This window comes from Sander vitreus, chromosome 20 (assembly GCF_031162955.1).
Source record: "Sander vitreus isolate 19-12246 chromosome 20, sanVit1, whole genome shotgun sequence".
Taxonomy (NCBI): Eukaryota; Metazoa; Chordata; class Actinopteri; order Perciformes; family Percidae; genus Sander; species Sander vitreus.
Genome location: NC_135874.1, coordinates 24,112,757 through 24,123,516, shown reverse-complemented (window position 1 = coordinate 24,123,516; position 10,760 = coordinate 24,112,757). Strand labels below are relative to the sequence as shown.

General features: G+C 39.5%; 1 protein-coding gene across 1 annotated transcript in view; it reads right to left on the bottom strand.

Moving 5' to 3' along the window:
* LOC144535331 (potassium channel subfamily K member 5-like) overlaps positions 1 to 201 on the bottom strand; it is a 16,480-nt gene extending 16,279 nt beyond the window's left edge. Inside the window, exon 1 of the mRNA XM_078277739.1 lies at positions 1 to 201. This exon is cut by the window's left edge and continues 271 nt beyond it. The gene's annotated coding sequence lies outside the window, so the exon portion shown is untranslated.
* Between the last annotated feature and the right edge of the window lie 10,559 nt (positions 202 to 10,760).

The window sequence follows — 10,760 nt, the reverse complement described above, 5'->3', positions numbered from 1 at the left end:
GACTCATTCTCAGCAAGTCTTTTCGTTTAAGAAATGTTTCTTCTTCCGCGCGAGAGGTCTAAAAAATGCATGAAACGTGCCGCTGCTTGCAGCATTGGGCTCGAGACGTAACAGTTTAAAGGCAGTCATAAAGCGGTGCTGAGCGCGCGTGGAACCGCAGCTGCAATAGTATTCTCGTCTCCACGTGCGCAGCCACAGAAATACTGCTTGCCGAACTCTGAGCAGGGGGGTGGAGAAGAGCAATGAAGATCCGCCCAGGAAAGCAAGGAGGTGGGGGGGTCACCTACTCCATGAAGTTTGTTCGTTTTCTTTTCTTTTTTTGGTTACAGGTGAAACGTACAGCTGTGACAGTCCAAAGTACGTTTAACACAACACTTTAGAAAGTGTCTCGACAAAAACAGTGTTGAAAATGTTCAACCACTTTTTTTTGTAAAACTGTAGGCGACCACACATTTTGCCTAATATACTTTAATTCCACAAAGTTGATATGTTTTGATCACTTTTTTCCCAAAGTACTTTTAGGAATTTGCTACAAACAAAACTACAAAAATGAGTTGTTTAGTCCTAAAATCGAACCAATTTGTCTAAGAATTTTAAGCCCAACCATTGTTACTTCAGCAGACCATAGTGTAAATGACAAGTAAAAATCTAATATCTGCTAATGAAATCAGGTTTGTGTGGCACCATCTGGTATTTATTGCATTGCTTTTCTAGCCTCAAAACTCCAGCCAGATTTCTTTTTCATTTATGTTGTTTATTGTTATGTAAATGAGCCAAAATTGAGTTTAGCAGTGCCACTGAATCTCCAGCTCCCTGCAAAACATGTAGGATTTGTTCATTAGAATGAATCTGCCTGCTGTCATAGTGAGTCATTGTGAGACTTTATATGCACATGGTTGCACATTGATGTCATAACTTCAAAGAATGCCACCACAGACTGTAAAATACTGTGTTATATATATATATGCTGTAAATACCATAGTGGCATTTCAAGAAATTCCCCACCCACCTTAATAGCTCTCTCTCTCTAAGGTGTTTGGTGAGATAGCGCTCGTCAATATGGAGCAAACTTGCAAAAGAAGTTGAGTTGAAAGATGGTGATTAGTTGTAGAAGGACATGCACCTAAGGTAAACCTGTGTCATTGTCCAGAACTCAACTGCTCATTTGATTGCTTATGTGACGCGTTCTGTAGTCTTTTAGCTGATGTGAGGAGCAAAGATCAAATAAAGAAACACGTACAGCATATTGATTACTGTTTTAGTGATTAGTTATCATTCCTGCGAATCAAAATAGCCCACAGAGTTGGACACTGCATGCAGTTTGCATTAGTTTGCATTGGAGTGTGAGAAAAGTAACATTATATTGATGTGCACTTCCAAAATCATTGTTGTCACACGATAAGGCATGCAAGACAAGACATTTACAGACATTGCATCATGGTTACTGGTGTACTTGCCCAAGTTCGTTTTTTTTCCTGTGTGTGTCACTTTCAGACAATTGCACTCCCACATATTTCTGTGGTGCTTTACTCCCTGTCAAAACACAATTTAGCTGTTTCCTTTACACAATGGCATTTAATTAAAGGCAAATTACTTCATTGCTAATGTCCAACATGCATGTTGAACTGTATAAAAGCTAAATGTTCACTGAAGTAAGTGGCAACTGTTGAAACTAAACTAAATGTACAGTTGGAGTCACTAGCTCTGCAGGTTGTGTTAGTGCAAGTGTTAACCTGTTCTTTTAAAAAAAAAAAAAAATGGAATGAAAGACATTAAAAAATGTGGGAGAGTAGCTTAGAGTTTGTTGGATTTCCCACAGTTAAACAAAAAACATCATCATGTCAAAGAACAACTTTGACATTATATTGTTAGTAGTCAGAGGTCAGCACAGTCTAACGAATTATACACTAACTCCAAACTCAAAACCTATTTGTTTAGACTGGCTTTTAATACGTAGTAGTGGTGTGACAATTTCACTCTCCTGTTTCTTTGTAACCTTTTCTGATTTTACTGTGTTATATGATTCATTCTTTTTATTGTATGATATGTTGTTTTATACTTAATTCCTGATGTAAAGCACTTGGGATACCTACTGGTTGCTGTAAAGTGCTATATAAATACATTTTGATTGCTACACAAGATCCTCCTTTATTCAAATATTTAGGTTAAACTCAAAACAGTCATTTTGTGTGTTCATGATAAGATCCTCTTTTCATGTCTGCAGGCTGTTGTGTCATCTTCTGCACATTTATTTAAATTTCAATTCAATTTTATTTATAGTGTCAAATCATAAGACATTGTCTCAGGACATGTTACAGAGAGAGAGAGAGAGAGAGAGAGAGAGAGAGAGAGAGAGAGAGAGAGAGAGAGAGAGAGAGGTTGCACTAACTGTTATAGGGCCGGATTTAGTGTGAATGCAACCTTACAGGCTTATTGTGTTACCGGTTTCCATTTTTTCTTTTGCTAAGGTAATTAATCAGCTGCTGGCTTCAGATACATATTTACTGTGATCTTATCATCTCACTCTTGGCAAGAAAGCAAATCAGGGAGTTGCCTTCCAATATTATATAATTAAGACATGCTTATTCAACACCAATATGGAATGTAGCGCAAACGGGTTAAAAAAAAATGCCTGCATAGAGTTATGCAAAAGCATGCACTTTTTAAAATCAGCTGACTCTGCTGTGTGCTGGTTTCAGGAGCGCTGGCAGGCAGATCTGCTGGTGTCTCTGTAGTGAGACAGAGATCAGAGATGAACAGTGAGACGCTTAGCACAAGGTCCTGACATACACCTATTGTTACATAAAAATAATTACTCATTTGTAGCATCATCACCAAATGGAAAACCTAGCCGTCTTACCTACAGGGTAAAATCACGCCACAATGAAATCAGGAAATCGTTTCCATTGATATCCTCCTCTATTACTGTAACTTAACACTCATTATTTGGATTAGTATATAATGATTTTATACTATAGCCATGTGAATCAGATGTACATTACTTAACCATCTTAGGGAGTATAAGTTTAGTTTTTAAACACGTTACAACAAAGTGAAGAGAAAAGAGAAAACATGCAGCCCACTAATTTTGACGTCAGAATTGTTTTCCCATGAATCTAAAGAGATGTATCTTTTCTAAATGTTGTCCCGTTGATCCATTTGGGCTGTCAATTTATGCAGTCTAAGGCCAAATATCGGCAGATGTCCAGAGGTGCCACATACCGAGCTGTAGAGCTGGTGAAGGCCACCATGGTGGTCTGGTGAAAAGCCCTTTGGGATACGAGGGGACGTCCGGAGTTTCAGGCAGGCCAGATAAGACGAGAAGAGCCGCATCAGATAACAGTGTCCACTGTGGATGCATTAACACAATGTTTTATTTGGTGACCAGAAGTCTCAAGAGGACAGAATCTTTTTCGGAAATCTTGGAAAGCCTAGAGCTTTCTACTCAGATTTTGACCTGCAACCCGCATTACCGGGCAAGAATGATAAATATTGTTATATTGAAACCAAAGTCATCCTCAATGTCTTTCATGGTCATTGCAGTCATCCCTGCCTTATTTGTCACATTTAGAGTGTTATCTTGAAGAATGTGTGATGTGCTTATTTCAGTTACCATCATATTTATTAGGTAGCACGCAAACACACAACTGTCCTACTAGACAAGACTATAGCACTGATATAGTGTTCAATTGCAGCAAATTATGCAAAAGTCATTCTTGAAAAATGAGAACAACTTACCTCCATGAAAACAATCCTCTAGTTTACAAGCATTGAAAAGGTCTCAATTGGAGAGCTGTGTATTAATTTTACATTGAAAACCTATCTGCAGCATTTCTGGGTCAGCAACATGTCATGTTATTTTATCAGAGTATTACTCAATTAGGTTACTCGCGTTCAACATGATGAGCATCTGCCCTGCTGATGTTAGATCAGACAGCTAAGGTGGTGCTGCTCAGACTGACCTCTGACCTTACAGGTAGCAATACAATTGGACATCTTATTATTACTATGGCAATAAATAATTGATCAATTGTCACTGAAAAAGAAGCCTGTGATTAGTGATTCCATTGATAATACCCATTATTTAAATAGCCATTCAGTTTTCTCTAGGGTTTATAGTATGTGTTTCCTGTTTGTTAAGTAATGTTGTATGCCATCCCTTTGTAAAGGATTATTTTTAGCGTGTGTAGGTGTGTACAGTGATTTGAGCACAGAGAAGGACTGAAGAACCGCTTCCTAGTCCCATTGTTTTATGTTTATGTTGTGTTTTTTTCCGAGCTTCTCGATGGGAAGGAAACCTGCACAATCAGCCAGCTAATTAGCATCTTGTTGGTATGCGTTTCTTTGAGCATGCATCTTGATAGTATGCATTCCCAAACTGCCCAATCCAGAGGACCCAAAGACAGAATCAGTTTAAGTACTTTTCTAGTCCATGCTCTTTGTCAAAAATACATTTAGAAAAAAACGTATCATAGACTGGTTTATTTGAGCACATACTGATATAATTTGTTATGGTTCAACAGGACATTTCAATCATAATGAATAACATTACCAGTCTTGTTTGTCTGTGTCTCTCTTTAAAGTACATTATGCACTTGTGCAAAAGAAGAAAGCAGAAACTTAGCTGTTTGAATAGTTCACGGATAGGCATATTTTTTGACAATGCTAGACGGCAGGTTATAGCAACGACATTGAGTCAAACGTAAATTACAGATAGTTTCAAGGCAAGGTGCTGCACTAATTTCACTGCTGAAGAGTCTGTCAGTTATTGCACTGTGGAGGTCTAAACTGCAAAAACTGTTGTTCACTATGCAAATCCTGAATCCTTTAAAAGATCCCACTCTGAATGTAATAAAACTTTATATGCTTACAATAATGTTACAGCTAATAGCATGTTTTGCCCGTGGACTTTGGCTGACTACCTCTGGAGACGGCAATTTGTTGCAATGAATGATTTTATGGGAATAGTAAAACCATTTGAATGCTTTGCATTTCAAGCTTGTTATCTTTGGTCCCGCATATCATGCAAGCACTTTGGCAGCGTTTTGTCTCTTGGCTCTGCTTTTTGTGCAACTGCACAACACAATCCCTCTGCCATGTACGGAGGGCTTTTACATAACATGACAATGAGGACAAATCAGATTAAATTTCAACAAAATACCAACCATTGGTTGGTACAGACCAATATGCTGTCTACAACTGTAATGCAGAACCCATACTTATAGTAGAATGTGGTGAGACAATTTCTATTTTAGTAACCTTCGTGACATTAATGATACAAACTGACAAATTCATTCTGACAGTGCTGCTCACTTAGGGTACTTCCACACTAGAGGTGGATACCCGAACCGAGCCCGTCGGGACCCGTCGGGACCTGTCGGGACCTGGCGGAACCCGATGGGCCGGGCCGAGTTCGGACAGATATTTAGAAATGTTCGGGTTCGGGTCAGGCTCGGTCACATCAGCGCGATAAGGCATTGAACATTTTAAATTTAAAAAAGCTTATTAAGTAGGTGCGCGCTTGTGTTAACGTGCGCTTGTTGCCCCATGTGCGCTTATGTGCTCATCTGTTGACATTTCTGAATGCCTTCCTACAAACGTACATGTGTCGTTAGTAAGAGAAATCTTTTTTTTAATTTTAACGGTCGGGCTCGGGTCGGGCATAAATATCGGACTCAGTTACTGCTCTGTTGGACGCGGGCTGGGCTCGGACAGAAAAATGCGGCCCGATCCGCACTCTATTCCACACTACTACATTTTCATGTTTAAACAATGTTATGAAACAAACACGATCTCCGTCGTCCACACAAGCGTTCAGGCTCCGTATCAGAACTAATCTCTGTCCATATTAACACGTCTGACAATGCATATCACATGACCATTCACACACTGGGCATGTGCGTGCCGGGGTAAAGAGGAAGATGGTCCGACTCTGCAGTTGTAAGTCATGGCTGTATACGTTGAATATACAGAAAATACTTTGGAGAAAGAACAATGGCAAAAAGTAAAATCATGGATTTATCAGTTTGAACCGACGACAAGGTGGAACTGTTATAGTCTGGCTATCACCAGACCAAGTTCAATCTTTTAAGATTGAACATTAGTCTGGGGAGTCTGCTCTGTATTTTCTACGGCACAAGAGGCGTGATCAACGGGCATAGTTCAAATGACTCTGTACGCAATTGGATAGTCCTTCAACCAATCAGACCAACGATCCGGGTGATGTACTTTGCACAGCGAAAGCCGGTCGGAAGTAACAAAAAAAAAAAAAGCCGGTAGTCGGTAGTTAGGCAAACACCTCCTTCTTTTGTAGAAATTGTTCCAGGGCAAGTTTCTGTTCTGTTTTCAGAGAAAACTTGCCTTTGAAATCTTTTAAAACAACAGCGACAGCGGCATCAACGGGTTGCTGCGCTTCAGTGGCCGCCATGTTGAATGTAAACAAAAAGCTGCTTGCCTTCGCTTCTCTATCGTCATCATGTTAAACCCGCCAATAGCGCGCCAGGTGAATACGCCAGTTTGTGATTGGTTCCCGCAAATTTGTAATGGAAGCAGGATAGATAAACGTACAGGATCCAGCCTGAGCTGCAGGGCGAAATCAAATCGCCGGCAGATCAGACTGGGTTTACCCTGTCTAGAACTGTTACTAAAAGGTATGTAAGCCTACCTAACCGATAAGATGTTCATTGTGATTTCCAAAGGTCTCCGTTTGTGCCCTTCCTAGTCTATATCTGTCACGCTCACAAAGTCAGTGGACCCATAATGCACGTCTCCGGTAAGTAGAATTCCAAAAAGTTTTATTTGGAGCACAAACAAAACTCATGGGCAACAGTTTCCGAATCGACAGGCAAGGGGAAGTCCAAAAACAGGCAATAGTCAAAAAACAAACTCACGGGTAACAGTATCCAAACCGACAGGCAAGGGGAAGTCCAAAAACAGGCAATGGTAAAAAATCCAAAGGAACCAGGAACACAGGAACATAGAAATACGAGAACACAGGGAAAAAATGCTTGAAGGCTGCACACTAAAGAAACAGACAATCTAGCACTGGGGCAAGCGGAAGACAGAACTTAAATACACAAGACAGGGGAGACAATGAGACACAGGTGCAACACATTAGGGTGGGGACAGGTAATCACACAGGCGGAAAAATATACAACAGGAAGTAAAACAAGACAACACAAGAGAGAACAGAGAGACTACAAAATAAAACAGGAAATGGAAAACCAACACAAAACATGAAACCAATTAAACACAGAAACTTGACACTGGACAAGACGTGACAATATCCACGACATTCCACTTCAAGGATTACTCTGTTGCCGCCGGAAATTCCGCCGGATGACACTCTTTTCAGCCGGATGTCCATTACCTTCCGCTCTCTTTCTGTTGTAATTTTAAACCTCATTGGATTTGTGAGGACTGTGGTTAACTGCTCCTCAGATCTCTGCAGGGTAAATCCAGACAGCTAGCTAGACTATCTGTCCAATCTGAGTTTTCTGTTGCACGACTAAAACAACTTTTGAACGTGCACGTTCCACCAAAACAAGTTCCTTCCCGAGGCTATTTTGCAGCGGCACCGTGGCTATGTCTGGCGCTTAGCGCCGCCCATGACGATTGTGATTGGTTTAAAGAAATGCCAATAAACCAGAGCACGTTTTTCTCCCATCCCTGAATGCTGTGTGGACTAGTCAGAGCCTCCTCCGCAGCGCTGTGGAGGAAGGTCTGGGAATGCGGGACTAGGCTCTTACAGACTGCATGTTAGAAGTCCCTCTAGTGGACAGAAGATGTAACAACAACCACATGCTTATAGTGGCATTGATAATACATAAGCCTGAGTAGTGTAGTACATATTAATAACAGGTTACATTTGAGCATTAAATATTCAAATATTAAAAAAAATTACAAATAAAATTCGAATGGTATTATAGAGGAAGATTAACAGCTCTAGTGGAGACTGAAAGTCATGGTCATTTACCAGGCATAGAAGGCCTAACTAAGAGATGCTATACTGTATGAAGTTGCATCATGGGAAGTGTTTTTGTAGTTTGAACAATACTAGACATCAAAAGTCTGGATATCTTGGCCTCTTCTGCATCGAGTTTGTTTCAAGTGTTACATGACTGGAATTTTTGCATCCATCAAACATTATACAATACTTTTTTGCTCCATTGTGGTAATTTTTGTGGCCACTATATGGTGTATAAATTTCACACTCAGAATTCGAACACTTAAATAAAGAGGTGAAGGTAAGTGTAGTGCACTGAGTAGCAAATAGGATCTGATTTATAGATGAATCCTTGGGTCAAAGGCTTTTAGAGTCAAATATCAAAAGAAAGTCTAAGATATTGAAAATGATGTTAAATGGCAATGATGAGGTCCAACTAAAATTGGATTTAGAAGTATACAGTATCACAATAAAACAGTTTGCTCGTGTTATAACAATAAACTCTCACTAATAAAACCTTTTACTCAATCGTATGGGTTAATGATTGTTTCTGGTAACTAGTAGGGCTGGGCGATAGGGAGAAAATCAGATATCACGATATTCTTGACCAAATACCTCGATCGATATTGCGGCGATATTCTAGGGTTGACAACTGGTGCTTTAACAAAATATCTTCACACTTAGATTTTAGATAAATAATCATCAGTAATGTAGATATAACGTCTAAGTGGGGAAAAGGCAAATAATAGAACAGCTAGAACAGTCTGGTAAGTTCAGAAAAGTACATCACTTTACTGTAATGCAGCCTTTAACACCAATAAAAAAACAGCACTTATGTGATATCACGATATTACGATATCCAAAATCTGATACGATATCTAGTCTCATATCACGATTTCAATATAATATCAATATATTGCCCAGCCCTAGTAACCAGGGTGGTTATGGGACCTCAATTTACCTCAGTTTTATGACATTTGAAGAATCTTGTCAGCTGGTGTGACGTGACTTTATGGTGCATACTGTACTGCAAGACAGACGCCTGTACATGGAGTTCACACTATCACAAGGTCATGTTATCCTTCCTTGTGTTGTTTTTCCCTTTCACGTGTATTCTTGTTTAAGTATCCCAGTGGAACAGTCAGCCTGTACTGCACCATGTGTTTTGCACCCTGGTTAAACTTGCAATTATAGCAGTTTTAGAGGTTGACTCAGTATGACGCAGGGCTGATGTACAAACGCTTGAGATCTTTTGCAGCTTTTTGAATAACCAACACATTCCTCTTGAGATACTAAAATCTATGGTTTTGGGGGATTTTTTTCTGAAACATTAATCTCTTTTTATTTGAAAGATTATTTTTGGGCATTTCCACCTTGAATCATTGGGAGAGCATTAGATATGAAAGGAGAGAGACAGAGAGGGGGAAGACATGCAGGAAATTGCCAAAGGTCGGATTTGAACCCTGGGCATCTGCGTCGAGGAATAAACCTATACATAAGGGCGCACGCTCTACTAACTGAGCCCAAAAAAGCCATTAATCTCTATGTTAACACGAAAGAGGGTCCTGAAATCAACGACCACTTCCCAGGTAGCCAGAAAAAAACATGTTTAGACTCTATAGCTATGCAGAGAGACAGATATCTCTGCTATGTTGACTGTCAACAAGAATACACCCACAACAGTTCATGACAGCTCTGTAAACAGTTACATTAAAATACATTTAGAGATGTGAAGGAGGAAGTGATTACCTTGGTTGGATATGATCTGAAACTTTCACCCCTCCAGTGCATCTTAGCAGCTAAAGTGCCCATAATGCTAAATTGATTGGCATACTTTTGTACGTAGCAAGAAAGACAATTCTCAAGTTCTGGATATCTAAGAACACCCCTACACTGGACGATTGGTATAGGGAAGTATTGGAAATACTCCCGTTGGAAAAACTGACTCATACTCTGCATGACAATTTCGATGGATTCATCAAGATATGGCAACCAGTTCTGGCCGAGGTGGACCCCTCTGGACTGAACTTTGTCTCATCCAACTAACAACATGGGATCTGACTACAGTCTGTTCTAGCAATTTGAATATAACTATGCCTGCACGGTGGTGTGTGTCTGTCTTGTCATTTTTTTAGGTTTCATCATTATTTTAGGGGTATGGCTCACTTTGTCCTTTTTTTTTTAAGTAAGTCTGTTTAGTGCGATCCCTGCTGTGTTTTTCTTTCTGTTGTTAATATGTTCAGTTCATGGAAAAAGTGGTTCTATACATAGCTGGAACGGAAATGTGTGTATTGAATACCAGAACCCCAATAAAAAGCCTTTGAAAAAAAAAAAAAACATTTAGTCTGTTTTATTTGAAACGTTTAACATTCAGTCTGAAAAAATTGAAATGAACTCTTTATTAAATGAGGTCTGTAGCATAAGCTGCACTCTAATCAGACAATATTGCAATGTGTCTAATTGTGGTTATACTATAGGATTGCATTTCAGGTTATCACTGACCTGTAATCTTTTTATTCGACCTATTCTAAGTTCACTCTATAGTCAAATACAGATTATGCAAACATGCTCAGGTTCACTTAGACAAACTCAGACAGACACAGTAAACACACAGACAATAGTCAAGTTGTGTCCATGCTGCAAGGCCCCTATAAGTGACACTGAATCTCTGTAGTTCTTATCAGGGAGTATGCAAACAAACCAGTTTCAGCTCAATTAACCCAGGAAAATGTTGAAATGTATGGCTGTTGCCCAAAAGGTAAAATCAAGGTCAACGTTTATGTTCTGTAATGTACACATTATAGTCTGTTGTTTG